The sequence below is a fragment of the Canis aureus genome, chromosome 7 (genome assembly GCF_053574225.1).
Source record: "Canis aureus isolate CA01 chromosome 7, VMU_Caureus_v.1.0, whole genome shotgun sequence".
Classification (NCBI taxonomy): Eukaryota; Metazoa; Chordata; class Mammalia; order Carnivora; family Canidae; genus Canis; species Canis aureus.
The window spans coordinates 66,499,370-66,519,217 of NC_135617.1; the positions used below are offsets into that span (position 1 = coordinate 66,499,370).

The following is a 19,848-nucleotide window of genomic DNA, read 5'->3' on the forward strand; positions in this document are numbered from 1 at the left end:
GGAGGGCAAGGGAGGGGAAGAGGGGAGGTGGGGAGAGGGGAGGACAGGGGAGAGGAGAGGAGGCATGTGGGTGGCTGAGTCAATTAAGCATCTGCTTTCAGCTCGGGTCATGATCCCAGGGTCCTTGGATCCAGTCCCACGTTGGGCTCCCTGCTCAGCAGGGAGTCTGCTTCTCCCTCTGCCCCTCCCGCTGCTCGTGCTCTCTCTCTCTCTCCCTGTCAAATAAATAAAATCTTAAAAAAAAAGAAGGAAGGAAGAGAAAGATGACATGGGAGGGAGGTAGACAAGGCCAGCAGAACCATAACCTCCTGTGTAGGTGTTGGAGGAGAGGGAGAGCAGAGGGGCTGGAGACATTCAGTCCCTCTGTTGATATATTTTCCCCTTTGTGCTCCCTTAGGAGGTTTTCAGAGAACACCTATTGTGTTACTTTCCAAGCTGCATTAGAATCCTGAGCTGAATGCTGTCATAGACTTTGAGGTGACCCAATACATCTGGATTCCATTTGCAAAATGTCAATCTCATTTAGGGGCTCAACAAATACTCCCAGTGATTATTCTGGAAGAAGACAGACCCAGCAGCTGGGTATCTCTGAAAAGTAGACAGAACACTTTCCTGAGATACCAGGATGCTAGGCTAGGTTATAGGAGTGTCAGGCTCCCAAGCTGTCTCTCTCCAGAGAGCTGCACTGTCCACTACAGTAGCCACGAATCACATATAATATTTACATTTACATTTTAAATTTTTATTTATTTATTTAATCTAAAAAAAATTTTTTTTATTACAAGAGACAGCTGGGTGGGGAGCAGCAGAGGAAGAGGGAGAGAGAGAGAGAATCTTAAGTCTTAAGCAGACTCTTAAGTCTGAGCACTGAACATGGAGCCCCATGGGGGGCTCAATCTTATGACCTAAGACCATGACCTGAGTAAAACCAAGAGTCGGTTGCTTAACTGACCTGTGCACCCAGGTGCCCCTAAAAAAATTCTTTTTAGGCACCTGAGTGGTTCAGTTGTTTAAGTAGCCAACTCTTGGGTTCAGCTCAGATCATGATCTCAGGTTGTGGGATTGAGACCCAAGTTGGGTTCCTTGCTGGGCATGGAGTCTGCTTAAGATTCTCTTTCTCTTCCTCTGCCCCTCTCCCCGCTTGTGTTCTCTCTCTCTCTCTTCCTGAAATAAATAAATTTTTAAAAAGATTTTATTTATTTATTAGAGAGAGAGAGAGAGAGACAGGCAGAGGGAGAAGCAGGCTGAAATAATTTTTTTAAAAAATTCAGTTCCTGGGCAGCCCAGGTGGCTCAGCGGTTTAGTGCTGCCTTCAGCCCAGGGCCTGATCCTGGAGACCAGGAATCGAGTCCCATGTCAGGCTCCCTGTGTGGAGCCTGCTTCTCCCTCTGCCTGTGTCTCTGCCTCTCTCTCTCTCTCTCTCTCTCTCTCTGTGTGTCTCTCATGAATAAATAAATAAATAAATAAAATCTTTAAAAAAAATTCAGTTCCTAAGTTGTATTTAGCCACACACTGAGTGCTGTTTCAATAGCCACATGTAGCTGGTGGCTATCAAATTGGACAACGGAGATACAGAATATATCTGTCAGCAGACTCTTCTATTGGACAGCGGTGCTCCAGGAAGATGAGGGGAAAGCCCAAGTAGGTCAGTTTGTTTATACCCTGACTCGTTCCTGAAAGGATCAGAGGCTGCTGAGGACAGCCCTAGGCCATCAGACTGAGGCCAACAGACCAGTGCCCTCTGGACGGAGATGGGAGGGTTGGCGTATGGGCTGAACTCTGTCCTGAGTGGAGCTCTGAGCTGCAGCCTCCTGGGGCCCAGATAGGAAGTGGGAGGGAAGGTGGAGGTGGGCATGCAGTGGGAGTGAGTGTCAAAGGTCAAGGCCGTGAGCACTCAGATATTGAGCAATGAGCCAGCTACGGGAAAGGAGCTACAGGAAAGAAGCTCATTCCTCTCAGCAATACATGCTTATCAGACCTGTTTAATCAAGGAGTCCCCTGTGCCCTTCTGTTCTTAAATACAAATTCCAAATTCCAGCTAATCAGATGCAATTAAAGGATATTGTTGGTTGGGTGCGAGTTCTGACTTGCCGCACTGTGGGTAGGATGCCAGGCCTGGATCTGTGCTCACATTCCCCCCACCCCCCCCCGCCGCCCCCCCACTCCACCCCCCACCCCCACCCCCTACCCCACCCCCAGTGTTTGAGCAGCTATGCTGGAGGGAGCAGGGCTGGGAGATGTCCTCCCAGTGGGTGATGTAAGTGGAGAGGATCTCACCCAAGAGAGCCAGGCCCTGAGTGCTTGCCTGTGGTACTTTAAAAAAAAATTTTTTTTTTTAAAGATTTTATTTATTTACTCATGAGAGACACAGTCAGAGGGAGAAGCAGGCTCCATGCAGGGAGCCTGTTGTGGGACTCAATCCCAGGACTCCAGGATCACATCGTGGGTTGAAGGCGGTGCTAAACCGCTGAGCCACCTGGGCTGCCCCAAAAGATTTTATTTACTTATTCATGAGAGCCACAGAGAGGGAGGCAAAGACAAAGGCAAAGGGAGAAGCAGGCTCCTTGCTGGGGGCCCGATGCGGAACTCCATCCTTGGACCTGGGATCAGGCCCTGAGCCTAAGGCAGACGCTTTAACTGCTGAGCTACCCAGACGTCCGCCTGCAGTACTTTGAAAGCAAAGACATGCTCTGGGGATGAGTTCTTTTTGAGAGGACATCAGAGTTTTTTTTAAAACTGTTTACTAAATTTGACTTTTGTGTTAAACTTGTTTCTTGGGATTAAAGACAAGCCAAACATAAATTAAGATATTTTGGGGCTCCTGGATGGCTCAGTCAGTTGAGCGTCTGCCTTTGGCTCAGGTCATGGTCCCGGGGTCCTGGAATCAAGCCCTGCATCGGGCTCCCTGCTCAGCAGGGAGTCTACTTCTCCCTCTCCCACTCCCCCTCCTTGTACTCTCTTTCTCTCTCAAATAAATAAAATATGTAAAAAAAAAAATGACTTGAAGTTTTGCTAGGAATTCAAAAACATCATAGGATGGGGTGTTGTGCCAAGGGTAGCAGTTTATTGCTTAATTTGAGATAATCCCATCATCTTTATTTTTACTTTTATTTTGAGGTATAATAGTACAGTAGAGTGCAATAAACTTTACTGTTTAATGTACAGCTTGGTGAGGGTTTTTTTTTAAGATTTTATTTATTTATTCATGAGAGACACATAGAGAGAGTCAGAGACACAGGCAGAGGGAGAAGCAGGCTCCCTGTGGGAAGCCCAATGCAGGACTCGATCTCAGGACCCTGGGATCACGACCTGAGCCTAAGGCAGACTCTCAACCACTGAGCCACTCAGGTGCCCTAGCTTGGTGAATTTTTACATATGCATATACCTGTGTAATCCCCGCCCAGATCAGGGTACAGAACATTTCCAGCATGCTTGAAGGTTCCCTCATGCTCCCGCCTGGTCCATTTTCCTCCCCAGAGATAATTGCTGTTCTGATGTCTACCACTGTCAGTTTGCTTTGCCTGTTCTTGAACTTTATATAAATGGGATCATACCCTATCTGTGCTCTGTGACTGGCTCCTTTTACTCGTAAGCCCATGAAGTGTTTCAGGGAAAGCTTTGTAAAACCAGACCCATAATCCTTTACCTGAAACATTTGGAGTCAGAAAGGTTTCAGGATTCAGAATCTGTCATAGTTTATGGAATCCTGGGTGACTCAGCAGTTGAGCGTCTGCCTTCGGTCCAGGGCGGGATCCTGGGGTCCCAGGATCGAGTCCCGCATGGGGCTCCCTATATGGAGCTTGCTTCTCCCTCTGCCTTTGTCTCTGCCTCTCTCTCTCTCTGTGTGTCTCTCATGAATAAATAAAACCTTAAAAAAAAAAAAAAGAATCTGTCATAGTTTAGAAAGGGGCCACCGTGGGTTCGCTTACCCTGTGTGCTGTGAAATAGCCCTGGCAGGGTGTGGGGCGGCACCTGGTAAGCACAGAAACAGTGCTGAGCAAAGTCCACGAATGTTCACACACTAAGTGGTGAGAATCAAGGCTGCTGTAAATAGCCTCACATTAATTGAGGTTCATTTTGCTGCCAAATGAGTTCATGTCAGGTCAGGCTTTGTAGTAAAATGCCTTATGACAAAAATGGCTTTATCATACACCTTTCAGCGGTTTGGGGATTTTGAAACAGAGAGTCAGGGATAGCGGACCTGGTAGTTCGCGACAAGCCATCAGCCCGTGGGAGGCAAACTTACTGGGTAGCATGAGGTTCTAGTCCTGGTAGAGGGTTTCAGAAAGCAGCCACCTCCACTGGAGAGAGTCCAAGCTCGGTCTGCCAGGACCGGCTCTCTCAGCCAGGCCTCTGAGGCAATCCACGCATGAGCTGCTGACACTGGAGGGAGAATCTTTGCCATGTGCCTGGGCCTTTGGGTATCTTCCTGGGATACTCATCTTTGCTTAGATTTTCAAAAGAAATCTGCTATTCACGTAAGGTTAATTGCCGGTTGGAGAGTGCCCTTGAGGATCCCAGCCGAGCTTGGAGCCTCTCAGCTTCGACCCTGGATTTCCAAGGGACAAGAGTCTGATGACAGATTCTCCGCGACTGTCAGGGCAGGGAGGGCAGGGACAAACAGGGCAGAAGTTTAGGTGTGGAGGACAAGCAGGAAGGGGGAAAGTTGCAGTTAAGATTAGGATGATGGGGGGCAGCCCGGGTGGTTCAGTGGTTTAGCGCCGCCCCAGCCCAGGGTGATCCTGGAGATCGGGGACCGAGTCCCATGACAGGCTTCCTGCATTGAGCCTGCTTCTCCCTCTGCCTGTCTCTGCCTCTCCCTCTCTCTCTCTCTATCTCTCATGAATAAATAAAGAAAATCTTAAAAGAAAAAAAAAAGATTAGGATGATGGTGGGGGGATTGGGCGTGGACAGGAAGACAATACACACAGACCCCTGTGCCGGGTTGAGCCCAGGACAGACTCTCCTAGGGGCTGGGGATTATGTCTTCCCTTCAGGAGCCTGTGCAGGGCACCTATTTTATTTTGTGCCTAGTGCCAGGGACACAAAGATGCATAAGACCTGTTCCACACTGTGGGGCCTGTGGGGGGCCATAGCCATCCTCTCTGATGAGCTCCCCGTTCACGTCTGCCCCCTTCCTCCTCTCCACCAAAGAAACACACACCAGGAGTGACCTCACCTTGCTGGCCGCAGGCTCCAGTCCTTTCAGAGTCTATCCCCCACCTCCTATCAAAACACCCAAGTCCTGTGTCCCATGTCAATAAAGCCCGATGTAAAGGAAGGAAGGCCTTCTTTGCTGACAGCAGCTTGCTGGTGTGAAGGTGATGTGTTGATCGGAGGCGTGGAGTGGGGTCGCTGGGGCCTGGTTCTGCTCCACCACATAGCTATGTGACCTGGTCGCCTGCCCAGAGTCTTAGTCTCCTCATCTGTGGAATAAACTTACAGAGTAGTAGACTTCTCCCTACCTCACAGAGTGTTGTGAGGACCAAGTGAAATAATAGGGAGGAAGATGTCAATGGCAACGCTTGCACACATCTGGACTGTGCTTCCATCATGCCTACTGTATGCCTACTGTATGCCCAAACAAGGAGCCTGCATCCAACACTGTAAGTAACCACTTCATTCCACCTGTTAGGCACCCAGGGATGCACCAGGGCTACATAGCCCTATGGGTGACCCAGTAAAAGGTTCTCTGCACCCCAAATATGGCTTTACTCTGTGGTTGCAACAGTTCTTTGGAAAATAGTAGTTGCTGACAGATGTTTGTTACAGTGTTACTTATAATAGTCCAATAAAAGTTATTTTTCACTGTAATCTCCAAGGCCCAGTGAGTGCTCAAGAAATACATAAGTTAAAGACTTGCAGACCCCACTCCTCACGTTCTCCAATGCTCCCTTTTGTGGTAGAGGGGTAAGCCCCTTTGCTGTCCTGAACGAGCTGGGTAAGGATTTGGAACAAGAGCCACAGGGACCCTGGAACCTGAGAGTTAAAAATGATCTCTTACGTGGGCAACAGTCCTATTTCTTGGAATGTTCCCGTGTGATGAAGGGGGAGCACGAGGATGGCCACTGCAGAATTATTTGGAATAGCATAAATTGAAAACAACCTTAAAGCCCACCCACTGAGGGATGCTGTGGACACATGCAATTGGCTTCCATGCAGCCAGATGAAGAATGTTACAGAACAGCATTTCCTACATGATGTTCCACAGACCCAAGCCTCAAGAGGATCCCTGAAGGGATTTCATAGTGAAATCTTCTTAGGAAATGCCAGTCTCCTCTCGATGATTCAGAATGCACATTACTAAATTAAAGACTGAGAAATCTTCCAGGAAGGAAGCCCATTTAAGTTGGCGTAAGTCAGTATAGCCCAAACAGGTGGGGAAGGAGTCTCCTATTAACAGCAAAATGGTTCTGGGGTTCTGCGGGACGAGTTTGGGAAACGCTGGGATAGTAGCCTCGCCTGCAAAGAGCTGAGTGAAAAATACAGGTTCTGAGAGTCTCCTGCGGCATGATTGAGACTAACAAACCTAGGTACCTATTAGTATTTGAAAAAAGTCCAGCAGGACGCTCCTCAGAACTTTAATGGTAGTTGGAGTGGTGGAAGACAGGTGATTTTTATCTTTTTGTTGTTGCTGTTGTTTTCATCTTTTAGCTTATTTGGGGTTTACAAACTGCCTTTCATTACTGTGCATAACTTTCATAATTAGAAAAGAGAGAGAGAGAGAGAGAAAAGAAAAAAAGAAAAAGAAAAAGAAAGAAAAAGAAAAAGAAAAAAAAGAAGGCGCCTGGTGGGGCTCAGTGGTTGAGCATCTGCCTTTGGCTCAGGGCGTGATCCCGGGGTCCTGGGATCGAGTCCCGCATCGGGCTCCTGCAGGGAGTCTCCTTCTCCCTCTGCCTGTGTCTCTGCCTCTCCCTCTGTGACTTTCATTAATAAATAAATAAAATCTTAGAAAGAAAGAAAAGGAAGAAAGAAGAGAGAAAAGCCAGCTGGGGATCCTGGGCGCGGCCGGCGCGTCGCGGGCCCGCAGCTCCCAGCTGCCCGAGGCCAGGCCTGCTCAGGCGGGGGCCACCCCGGCTCGCGCTCCAGCGGGAATCCTTCCCGGCGCATTCCTCCCGCCGCGGCCGCTGCAGCCCGACCCCCCCCCCCCCCCCCCGGGGGCCGCCCTCTCCTCGGGTAGCCGCCACCCGCCCGGCCGCACATCTGGACCTCGTTAGGGGCCGCCGCACCAAAGCCGGCACATCTGGCCGCCCGCAGGCGAGGCTCGCGGCGGGGCAGCGGAGGGGAAGGGGCACGTCAGGACAGGGCCGCCCGGCGCGCTCCCGGGCATCTGGAAGCCCCGGGCGGTGCCCCGCCAGCCAGGCCGGCCCGGGCCTCCGCCAGCCGCCAGAGGGGCGCCCTCCCTGGCCGCGGGGACCCCCAGAGCAGAGGCGGGGCCTCCGGGCCCCCTGCGCGGTGGGCTCGCGCGCGCGCCCAGGGAGGCCTGCCGGGTGGGGAGCAGAGGGGAGCGCGCGGCCCGCTGCCGGAGGAGGGATGCGCAGGAGCGCTCCGGGGCCGAGCCTTGGGGGGCGGGTTGGGAGGCAGGGTCTTCCACGTTAGGACGGAGAAAAATTCCCGTTTGAAAAGAGCAAAGAAGGAGACGCAATGAGGCCTGTTGGAAACTGCGTCCCCACTGCCTTTTCCTTGCGCTGGGACAGGACCAGGTCCCTGGCTCTACCCTGAGGTGCCATCATTTGTCCTCTTTGGCCTGCTAATCTTTTTTTTTTTTTTTTAAGATTTTATTTTATTTATTCATGAAAGTCACAGAGAGAGAGAAGAGAGGCAGAGACACAGGCAGAGGGAGAAGCAGGCTCCATGCAGGGAGCCCGATGTGGGACTCGATCCCAGGACCCCGGGATCACGCCCTGAACCCAAGGCAGCCGCTCAATCACTGAGCCACCCAGCCTGTTAATGTAAGGCTTTAGCAGCCCTGCCGCTTCTTGCCCTGAGACAGCAGCAGATGCTTTCCAGATCTTTTCCAAAGTAAGGCCAAGATAAAACAGCCAGTCAGTGAAAGGGAAAGCCCATCAGCTCAGCCCCTGTGCCTCCTCCCCTTTCTCCGGGCCTTAGAGAAAGTTCTGGCTCCCACCTGGATGGTCCCTGTTATCACTGGGACGTCTGGGTTCCCCTGCCTCTGCTCCTCATCTCCCCACCTCCTCTCCACCCACCGGCCCCTCCCCATCACAGTAAGTGGCTTACCAGTGGTCCACCCACACTAGTGTCCTTGGGAAAACTCTCAGGGAGATCTAATGGTGCCGGTTGTTCACGCAGAAGCCAAGGAGTACAGCAGGAACCTCAGAGGCTTCTAACCGAGCAGACAGGGCTCCAAATCCCACTGCTTAGCCCCCTGAACACGGGTTTCCTCATCTATGAGGACAATATCTCTTAGAGAACTCTTTTCAGCTCTGCAATAGAAATACAATAGTAGGGACACCTGGGTGGCTCAGCGGTTTGGTGCCTGCCTTCCGCCCAGGGCGCGATCCTGGGGTCCCGGGATCGGGTCCCACATCGGGCTCCCTGCATGGAGCCTGCTTCTCCCTCTGCCTGTGTCTCTGCCTCCCTCCCTCTCTGTGTCTCTCACAAATAAATTAAAAAAAAAATCTTAAAAAAAAAAGAAATATAATAATATTGGGGCACCTGGGTGGCTCAGTCGGTTAAGCATCTGCCTTTGGCTCAGGTCATGGTCTCAGGGTCCTGGGATCGAGCCCCATGTTGGCAGGCTCCCTGCTCATTGAGGAATCTGCTTCTCCTTCTGCCCTTCCACCTATGTTTCCCTACCCTGTTCATGCTTTCTCCTCTCTCTTTCAAATAAATAAATAAAAATTTTTAAAAGAAATACAATAATATTATATATTTCTCCAAGAGTAATTACATATTTAATTGGGGGAGTATTTTACACTTTTTATTTTGGAATCATTTTAGATTTGTCGAAAAGTTGCCAAGATTGTACAGAGTTTCAGTAAACCCTTCACCCAGCTTCTCCTAAGTTTAACATCTTGCATAACCAAAGGTACAATTGCCAAAACTAAGAAATTAACATTGGCACAATACTATCAATTAAACAACAAACTTTATTCAGATTTTGCTGTTTTTTTCCAAAACATATGTAATTTAAAATGCTCTACTAGACACATTTTTTTTTTAAAGGTAAGCTCTACACCCAAAGTGGGGCTTCAACTCATGAGCGCAAGATCAAGAGTCTGGCTCTACCGACTGAGCCAGCCATGTGCCCCAACTGGCCACATTTTAAGAGTAAAATGAAAACAGGTAAAATGAATTTAATATCTTTTATTTACCCAATATACCCCAATATTGTCATATATGCATTCTTCAATATAAAAAATATTATTGAGGCATTCAACAAAATTTTTATATTCAATTTTTGAAATCTGTGGATTTTACATCCACTAGCACATCTCAATTTGGACACTATATTTTCATTGGAAATATTTGATCTAGGGGTGCCTGGTGGCTCAGTCAGCTGAGCGTCAGGCTCTTGTTTCAGCTCAGTTCAGGATCTTAGGGTTGTGAGATTGAGCACCACATCAGGCTCTGTGCTCAGTGGGGAGTCCGCTTGGGGTTCTCTCTCCTTCTGTCCCTTCCCCCTACTCTTTCTCTCTCAAATTATTAATCTTAAAAAAAAAAGGAAATATTTGGGGCACCTGGGTGGCTCAGCAGTTGAGTGTCTGCCTTTGGCTCAGGTTGTGATCCTGGGCTCCTAGGATCTAGTCCCACATCAGACTCCCCAGAGGGAGCCTGCTTCTCCCTCTGCCTATGTCTCTGCCTCTCTCTGTGTGTCTCTCACAAATAAATAAATAAAATCTTTAAAAAAATATTTTCCTGAGGGCACCTGGTAGCTCAATCAGTTAAGCATCTTACTCTTTATCTCCGCTCAGGTCTTGATCTCAGGGTCGTGAGTTCAAGCCCCGTGTTGGGTTCCATGCTAGGCGTGGAGCCTACTTTAAAAATGTAGTTCTTCTGTTGCTCTAGCCACTTTTCAAGTGCTCAGTAGCCATGTATGGCTAGTGGCTATGATATCAGCTCATATTTAAAGGATTAAATGCAGTACTGAGTGAAGAACGGTGCCTAGCACATAGTGTGCATGCATTAAGTGGCAACTATTATTAAAGCCTAGAGTTGCTGCTGGTAAAATGCAATCTCTAATCATGTTATCAAGACTTTTGTGCCCATTGACTGCCACATGTTATAGAAAGAAGAGAAGGAAGATATTGTTGTGGAAAGAGAAAATGAGGAGGAGGGACTAGACAAGGGGACCCCATGTTCTTTAGCTTCTCCACATGCCGTGCATGTGGGTGGGCCCCTTCACCTTCTCTTGCCTTCAGTGTCCGGGCAGTCATCAGAGCAGGAACTGGTACCTCTGTTCACAGGCGAGACAACCAAGAGTCTGAGAGTTGAAGCAAGGGGGCGGCAAGAACCTTGAGTTCCCATTCAGCCAATGTTTGCCATATTCTCTGATCTAGGGGCTTGTTTTCCTCCCTGGGGCTCAGTTTCCCCAAGTGGGTTAGGGGAAATTGGTTTGGTTACTAGGTCTATCAGAACATTTTAGAATTATTCAAATCAGGGTCATTTGGCCGGCCCTCACTTCTCAGAAACGTCTGCGATGCTGATTTGGAAATAAGCAAAATAGATAAGAGAGAAAGAGGACTTACTTTTTAATTCACATGTAGTTTGTAATATTTGTGTCCACAGGTTGGGACACCCTCTCCCAGTCTCGGGGTGCCTAGGAAACCTAATTAATTATGGAATTATGGAGCGCCGCTTGTGCTAATATAGAATCAGGGCTGAGGGAGTTAGGTGTCTCAGGGGATATTTATAACGAGCTGTGGCAGTCTGGTGAGTCACTGCTCTGCTCTCCAAGAGGACACACCTGCCTCCCAGGAGGGGAGGGTATTGCTCACTGGTCAGGTCCCCTTCCCTGGGGAAGGGCCCGAGACACGCACACACACTGTTGGGGGAACACTCCCCTTTCCCTGGGCTCCCCTGGAACACTGATCAATACAATCCATCCCCTTCCTGCATTTTAGCAGAATTTCCCAACAGCCTCCCACTTCCCAGACTGGGGCGGTGATGTCCGTCATCGATGATGCTACAGACCCACTGTCCCCTGGGAACATCTCACTGCAGAGGGACTCCTTCTGGGAAGGGTTTCTATGGTCAAGCCCAGCTGTGCAGCCAGACTCTTGAGCAGCTTCGATCCAGGGCTAGTTCTTCCGGGATGCAGAGAAACAAAGGCCAGAGAAGGGAACATCAAGCCTCTTCTCTGTGCCAAGTCCTGGGCAGCACACTTGGCATCCCTTAGCTCACTATAGTGTCACAATAAGCTCTGTGACATTTTACACACTTTACAGCCAGAGAAACTGAGACTCAGGGAAAAGCAGCTAGGAGGGAGCACAGAAATAGAAAGTGCTAGAGCCAGGATTCCAGCACAGGCCTGTCTAACTCCAAAGGTCTTATTTTTACAAGATCATCTCAAGCTATCCTACTGAGGTACAAAACACTTTCATATCCATCTCTCTCTCTCTCTCTCCATCTCTCTCTCTCTCTATCTGTCTATCTTACATAATCCTCAAAATATTGAGGGCAGGGCCAAATAGAGAAAGAGGAATAACTTCCAAAATGATTTTTTTATGGCAAAAAAAAATCATAAATCCAGAAGAAGGAGAAAAATAAAACAGGGGGTAAAAAACACCATAGAACAGATGGAACCAATAGAAAATACAGAGTAGATATAATCCCAAATACATTTATCTTACATTAAGTATAAATGGACTAATGTTCCCCCAAAAAGATAAAGATCATCAGAATGGAGAGAGAACAAACTGTCTGGGGCTTACAAGAGATATACTCAAAACATCATAAAGATTCAGTAAGGTTGAGGGAACCAAAGTCTGAAGTCCCTGAGGCTGCATGTAGGAGATGATCCCTCTCTTAGATCTCAGCCCTCTGACTTGTCCCTTTCTTTGCCTTGGTGACCATGGTCCTGTGAGCATGTGATTAAATGGCAGACATTCAGGCATCAGCATTAGATGAACAAACCATGTGACTCTGGGCTTTCTTAGGTGATCTGAGCCTCAGTGTCCTCCTCTGAAAAATGGAACAATAATTCATACCTAATAAGGCTGCTGTAAGAGCCAGAGACAACTTATTCTGGCACCGGGCACACAGTGGAACTCTTACTATGTTTATTTTTTGTTTATATTATAATTTTGTGTATCTATGTAATTGATAAGACTCTATGGGCTGTCCCTGACAGTCTGATAGAATATCAAAATCTTTTCTCTGTGTGTTTTTGGTAGGGGTGGAGCATGGTGGGATCTTCCTTCTAGGCTGGGAAATTTGAGTGAGGTCAAGAGGTAATTCCAGGATGCCCTCTTCCTGTTTGTTTGCAAGTCTGACTAATCTGTTGCTCTGTCTTCGATTAGGCCACACTCTTGCTCAGATCCTAACCTTGACAATTTCCTACAGTCCATGTGTCAGGGTCCCTTCTGTCTCCAAAGCACCTGATGGGTTGCTTTCTGCCCTCACCTCCCCCCTGCAGGCAGACAACTGCTTGGTCTTCCCTGCACCCTGCTTTAAGACTGGCAGGCTCTCTCTACGGTCCCTACCAGGGCCTCCCCTCCTCCTTTATCATCCAGGTTCACACTCCCTTTTCTGCAGTTCTGAAATCTGAAAGCTTTAAAAACCATACTTAAAAAAAATAAGCCTGATATAAACTGATTTGGCTGCAAATCTGGTCTGCCTGCCATGAGGTTATTTAAAGTCTTTATTATGTCTCTTACTGCTCATACATTTCACCACAGCAACTTTGCTGTGTTTAATTGAGGGTGCTGCCCCGGACCCTGCTGGGGTGTTATGTAGCGTCAGCATACGCACCACGTGACCCTTCTGAAATCTGGAAAGCTCTGAAAACCCACACGTGCCTGAACCCAGGGCTTCAGATGGAGGGCTATGAATAATGACAGCCTGAGTGCCACCCCCTCCCGCCCCCCGCCCGCGCCGTGTGGGTGCTTTAGGTACTTACCACTCATCCTGGTCACAACCTTAAAGTGAGCAGTTGCCCTCCATTTCACAAATGAAGATACTGAGATCCAAGGTTACAGAGCAGCGAAAGTGGCCAGACCAAGTCCTTCGGAGTGCCCAGCCTCCCCCACTTTCTCCTTATCTAGTTCCTCTTCTTTCCTGGGGAGTGCCCCGCCCCCACCCCCATCGCTCCCTCTTCTCTGTCCTTTGGATGCTTCTGGGACTTCTGTATACAATAGTGCCAAATTTTGTTTGTTCACTTGGCAGTATTCATCGAGAGCTTCTCACACCCTCATGTGCACACAAAATCTTAAGATGCTGGTTGGTTCTGGTTCTGATTTAACAGGTCTGGGTGTGGTATTGTGCATTTCTCACAAGCTCCCAGTTGCTGTTGGACCCCACTTTGAGGAGTAAGGGGCTAGGGGACAGGTGAGGATACAGAGCTGAGTAAGACTCCATCCCTGCTCTCATTGCGTTCATGTACGAGAGCTCTATGTGAACCCGATAGGGACATCAGATGGGTGGATACTATTATTATCCTCATTTGACAGATGAGGAAATGAGCACAGAAGGGTTAAGTAATTTGTCCAAGGTTACACAGCTTAGGAGGGACAGAGCCAGGCTTTGAACCTGGTGAATCTGGCTCCAGACTTCACGCTGTTAACTACTACACATGACACACGTTGGAGAGATGGACCCTCTCAGTGCACGGTGATGAGTCAATCATTGAGGGCAGGACTGGCAATGCCAGAGCTCCGAGCGAGGACTGGGTTCCTTCTTGGCACATGGTGAACTTTCAGGGTAACTGGGACTCTTCCCTTTAAAAAATATTTTTAAAAGATTTTATTTTTCAGCAATCTCTTTTTTTTTTTTCAGCAATCTCTATACCCAATGTGGGGCTTGAACTCACAACCCTGAGACCAAGAGTCATGTGCTTCACTGACTGAGCCAGCCAGGCACCCTCAAACCATTCTCTTTAGAAGCTCTTTCTGGGGCACCTGCATGGCTCAGTTGGTGAAGCATCTGTCTTATACTCAAGTCATGATCTCAGGGTCCTGGGATCAAGCCCTGCATCAGGCTCCCTGCTCAGCAGGGAATCTTCTTCTCCCTCTCCCTCTGTCTGCAGCTTCCTCTGCTTGCACTTTCTCTGTCAAATAAATAAAATCTTAAAAAAAAAAAAAAGGCTCTTACTGAAATGGATTGTGTATCTTCCTGCTGTCATAATTTAACCTTGTCTCGAATAACTAAAGGCCATGATTATGATTACTGATGTGACTATTCTAAAACCTCCATTCTCAAACCATTAGCTTTCAGTTTCTCATTGCTGTTCCTACGCTTGTTTCCAATAAACTTGGGCGGAGAATCCAAGTGACCAGTCTTGTTAGAATTCTGTGTAAAGTAAGGGTATATAGGCCTGGAGTGAGACATAAGCAGTTATTTTGGGTTTTTTAAAAGGCAAACATGCTTTAGCTTTTGTGCATGGAATTTTATGAGATTCCGTTTGGTTACTGATTTACATATTTTTGCTTATTTCCTGGTTCCTAGATGTGTTTTTTTTTTTAATATTTATTTATTCATGAGAGATACAGAGAGAGAGATAGAGACATAGGCAGAGGGAGAAGCAGGCTCCACGCCGGGAGCCCGATGCGGGACTTGATCCCGGGACTCCAGGATCATGTCCTGAGCCCAAGGCAGACGCTCAACCACTGAGCCACCCAAGCGTCCCTCCTAGATGTGTTTTTGAGAGTCAAGGGGACTGGATAAGCATCCTGTATATCTGATATTCAAATTGGAATGTAATCAGACTCCCAGGGGAATTTTTCAAAGCTGCCTGGAGGCCCATTTTGTACTCTCAGGTGACTGTGGACTCTATGTTTTGAAAAATTGCGTTTGGAACCATTGGCACTTATCAAGCACTTAGTGTATCCTCCGTGCACTGGGCACTATGGATGAGAAAACCTGTGAGCCCAGTCCTCATGCCATACAACATCGAGATGAGTAGACACGTTGAAACATGTGAAGTCAACTGAGGCTTGTTCACTTTCCAGCAGAGAGGGATAGTGACAGTGGTACAGCAGCATCTGAGGACGTGGGTGGGGAGGGGAGGAGATGCCCCTTGATGTGGTGTGAACGGCTTGATTGTGGAGTCAGCAAACCTGGCTGTGAGCTGCCAGCAGGTTCGTATCCCCTCTGAAGGTCAGTGTCCACATCTGTGAAATGGGGATAAGCTGCTCTGGCTCCCAGGGTGGTTGTGACGACAGGATGTCTGGGAAGGCACCATGCCAAGGGTGTGCAGTGAGACGCTTGCAGGCTGCAGGGAACTCAGACCCGCTGTGCTCGCTTCCAGGAGGAGGCTGCACGGTGAAGCTGTGCCGGAAGGTAGGAAGCCCAGGCCGCGGGCTCCTCACACAGAGTAGCCCTCTGGAGCCCGGGGTGCTCCTTCTGGAGTCCTTGGATGCTCATACCCAGTATGGTGATGGCCTCCCTCCACCTCATGTCTTCTGCTGCCTCCTGGCTCCCACCCCCTGGCTCCTGTCCCCCGTCCTCTCCTGGAGTCGCCCTCAGCTCCTGCCCACCTACTGGTCCTCTGGTTTGCGAGCAGCCCCGCGAGGGCCCGCGTGGAAGCCACCGTGCAGGTGCAGTCCGGGAGGGCTCCCCGGGCCTGTGAACCTGCTCGGCGCCAGCAGACGCGGCCGGGGTGTGGGCGCCGCGCTGTGGGGCTGCGCGCTGTCCTCGGGGACCCGAGCCTTTGTAGAAGGAGGCCAGCGCGAAGGCACTCAGCCGGCCGGCGACCGGCAACCGGCGGGGCCTGCCCAGGGGCGCTGCGCGTCGAGCGATCTGGGGGAGGCTGTGATGCCCTCGGCCTCCGCGTGCTGCAGGGTTGGGGGCGGGGGTGACACTCTTCGTCTCAACCGTCTCTGCCCCAGACGCTGGCTTTGCCGCGTGCGCCCCTGAGCCCGTGACTGAGACCTGCTCGCACTTCTCCGCGAGGACGTTCACTGCAGCACTGGCCATAGTAAAGTTCCAACCAGCTTGTAGGTCCGGCGTGGGAGGACGAGCGACCTGAACCGTGTTTGGGTACATTTATGTGACAGCACGCACGTATACAGCGAGAGTTGTAGGATCAAAGAATATTTAATGGCATGAAAAAATAGTTATTTTTTAAAAAAGGTTTTTTAAAAATTTATTTATTCATGAGAGACACCCAGAGAGAGGTAGAGACACAGGCCGAGGGAGAAGCAGGCTCCCTGCAGGGAGCCCGATGTGGGCCCAGGACCAAGACCGAGGCCAAAGGCAGCCGCTCAACCACTGGGTCATCCAGGTGCCCTAAAATATATTTTTTTAAATGCCAATTTGGTCTTATTTGTATGTGTGTATGCAAATGTGTTTGTGTCCATCTATCTATATATACATAATCTACGTAGAAAAAAACTAAATTGCTATAGGAAAAATGTTAGTAGTGCTTATTTTTGGAGTGATATGGCACATTCTGTTTTGTTTTCTTAGTTATGCTCTTCTCTTTTTTCTACATTTTCCACAACAAATGTGTTATTTTATAATCAGGAAAAGAAAACTATCATTTAAAAAAAAAACAAAACCCTAAACTGTGTCTTCAAAGGGGAAGAAAAAACTTACAATGCATTGTCTATTCCACACTTTTAAAAGATTCATAGTTTCCCTGAGGGAGTTGTATTTTCAAGGAAAATGCAGTTTTCCGTTAAAGTTACAATATTCTGATGGTGGAATTTCCAGTGTCAGTGACCTAAAAGGTGTTTGGAGGACAGCAAAGCCTCCTGGTTGCCTTGAAGTCAAATCCCAGAGGCCTCCTCTTCTGGATTTCCTCCCAGGGAAGTTGTAAGGGTGGCTGGAGGTCAGGGAGGTAGAGGCATCCAGAGTGGACAGAGCCAGGACACTTCCTAGGCAGGGCACCTTGTGACCAACATTAGAATAAAATGGACGTTTATGTCATCATTGACAACAGTGACCGTGTCTTTGCTTCCCTTCCTGGGAAAATCCCTCTCTCCAAAGGGAAGAGAAGAGGAGAGAGTGGGAGCCTCAACAAAGTCTATCAAGCTGCCACCACTGATGACCTCAGGTATGTGGGGGAGGGGACAGTAGGAGGAAGAAGAGGGCATTTTTGAGGGGGGAGGGGCAGAGGGAGAGAAAGAATCTCAAGCAGACTCCCCACTGAGCTCAGAGACCTCCACCGGGGCTTGATCTCACCACCCTGAGATCATGACTTGAGCTGATACCAAGAGTCAGACACTCAACCGACTGCCCCACCCAGGTGCCTTGAGGGCATTTGCTTTTTAACTTTTGTCCTTTATAACAGTTTTAAAAAAAATTAAAAAATAAAAAAAATGAAAAGAGCATTGCAGGTAATTTTTATTTTGTTCATATGTGGTGGGTTTTTTTGGTAGTCCCCCAATTTTTTTTTTTTTTAATCATGAACACAAGATACTTTTGTAAGGGTGGGGGGAAATTGTCATAATGAAAGGACCAAACAGATGTGGTTGGCCACAGGGAGGCCATCCTGCTGCCCCCACCTGCAGGCTGCTGACTGCCCTCACTGGAGGGCTGGAATCCTTGGGCTGGCAGCTGCTCACACTTGGCAAGAGGGTGCAAAATAGAGCAGAGAACAAGCAGTGTTGGTCCTCTGCTCCCTCCAGCCCCTCTGAGCAAATCTCTGACCTCTGGGTGGTAGGCCCGGTAGTCTCCTATCAATATGATAGCCTTAGCTACCTCCCCAGGCTTGACCTCCTTTGTGCCTCCCTGCCCCGTGCCAGCTGCCTGGCCTCCCTGCTTAGCTGGACTCTGGCCTGACCCCTTCTGACCGGCCCTTTCCTGGGGCTGGGAATGCCCCAGCCTTTCACTCACTGGCACATGGTACTTGGCTGAGCACTGATGTTACAACTGCAATCTCAAGAAAGGCACATCCAGCCTTCACATGGGCCGTCCAGAGTTTATTTGGCCTTGGAAGTCAAGGCCCACTCTGGCTTAGCAGGTGAGGGTAGCACAAGATAAACAGAGAACCCCGAGTGAGATGGGGTGCCTGGCCCTAACTTTACGAGGCCGCCTGCAAAAGCATCATGGATTTGGAGGTCCTAAGACACCTGTCAAGTCATTGCCTCCCATAATTGCAATCCCAGCTGTGGGACCTTGAACATGCCCCTCTGAGCTGTGCTTCTCTCCTCTGTAAAAAAGAGATGATAAGGATCTCTTTAACCCCAGATGCTGTCAGGAGCAAAGAGGTTAACGTTTGTGAAAATGCTTTGTGAGCTAAAGGGCTTACATCGTATTTTCTATGACGACCCATTCTGGCACTTTGAGAAGTTTAAAAAACTCAGCTATTTCTCAAGTGTTTGTTACCCACTAACTGTGCGTGCCCAGTACTTGACTCACTCCCCCTAACCGGTCAAGAAACAGGAGAAGATCCATGCTGCTTGTCAACAAGGCACTTCTTATCAATTTGGGGAAATGGAATACTCACGTTAGAGGTCTGTTTTCTTTCAGTGACTGGCAGCTTGAATCCGTGGTAGTGAGCATGGGGCAGCGGAACCTCAATTTGGAGGTAGACAAACCTGAGTAAATGGGGCTCTTTGCCTCAGTAAATTCCAAGAGACTGTGGATAAGTCTGTTTCTTTCACTGGGCCACAACTTTCCAGGTGATGAAAAAGAAATAGCAATGCCTGCCACATGAAGTCGTGGTGAGGACTAAAATAATGCATAGAAAAGTGCCTAGCGGGGTCAGTATTATAAATATCTGCAGAGTGAGGAAATTAACAAGGTTCCCCTTGCTTTTAATTTATTTTTATAAACATTACTTATTTTTAAAGATTTATTTATTTATTTGAGGGAGACAGAGTGTGTTCAGGGTGGGGGGAAGGGCAGAGGGGGAGAGAGAGAGAGAGACAGAGAGAGAGAGAGAAGCTCAAGCAGAATCCCTGCTGAGTGCAGAGCCCAACCCGGGGCTCAATCTCACGACCTTGAGACCACAACCTGAGTGGAAGCCAATAGTCAGGTGCTCAACGGACTGAGCCACCCAGGCAACCCTAACTTATTTTTATTTAGGGTAAAAATAAATATGTATTTAGCATCTTCACAATTTTTAAGTATCCAGTTCAGGAGTGTTAAGTATATTCACATTATTGTGCAATAAATCTCTAGAACTTTTTTATCTTGCAAAACTGAAACTCTATGTCCATTAAACAACGATTCCCCATTTCCCCTCCTCCCCCCAGCCCCTGCTAACCACCATTCTACTTTCTGTTTCTCTGAACATGACCACTTTAGATCCCTTCTGTAAGCAGAATCATGTAATATTTGTCTCTTCATGTCTGGCTTATTTCACTTAGCATAATGTCCTCAAGGTTGTAGCAGGTGACAGGATTTCCTTCCTTTGGAGGACTAGGTAATATTCCATTGTATGGATGGACCACCTTTGGTTTATCCATTCATCCTTGATGGACGTTTGGGTTACCTCAACCTCTTGGTGGAACTGTGGATAACACTGCAATGAACATGGGTATGCAAATATCTCTTTGAGACCCTGCTTTCAATTCCTTTAAATAGATATCTAGAAGTAGGATTGCTGGATCAAATGGTACTTCCGTCTTTTTATTGTCTGAGGACCCTCCAGACTGTTGTCCCTAGTGGTTGTACCATTTCACAATCCCACCAACGGTGCACGCTGGTTCCAGTCTCCACATCCTTGCCAATGCTTGTTACTTTCTCTTTTCTTTTTTTTAAGAGTGGCCATCCTAATGG

At 48.5% G+C, this 19,848-nt stretch overlaps 1 long non-coding RNA gene across 1 annotated transcript; it reads left to right on the forward strand.

Annotated features, from left to right (window-relative positions):
• Positions 1-11,433: 11,433 nt before the first annotated feature.
• LOC144316899 (uncharacterized) lies at positions 11,434-18,822 on the forward strand. Its single transcript, XR_013382729.1, has 3 exons — positions 11,434-11,547; positions 17,110-17,176; positions 18,595-18,822. It is a non-coding gene; the product is annotated as an uncharacterized LOC144316899 (long non-coding RNA).
• The last annotated feature ends 1,026 nt before the right edge of the window (positions 18,823-19,848 follow it).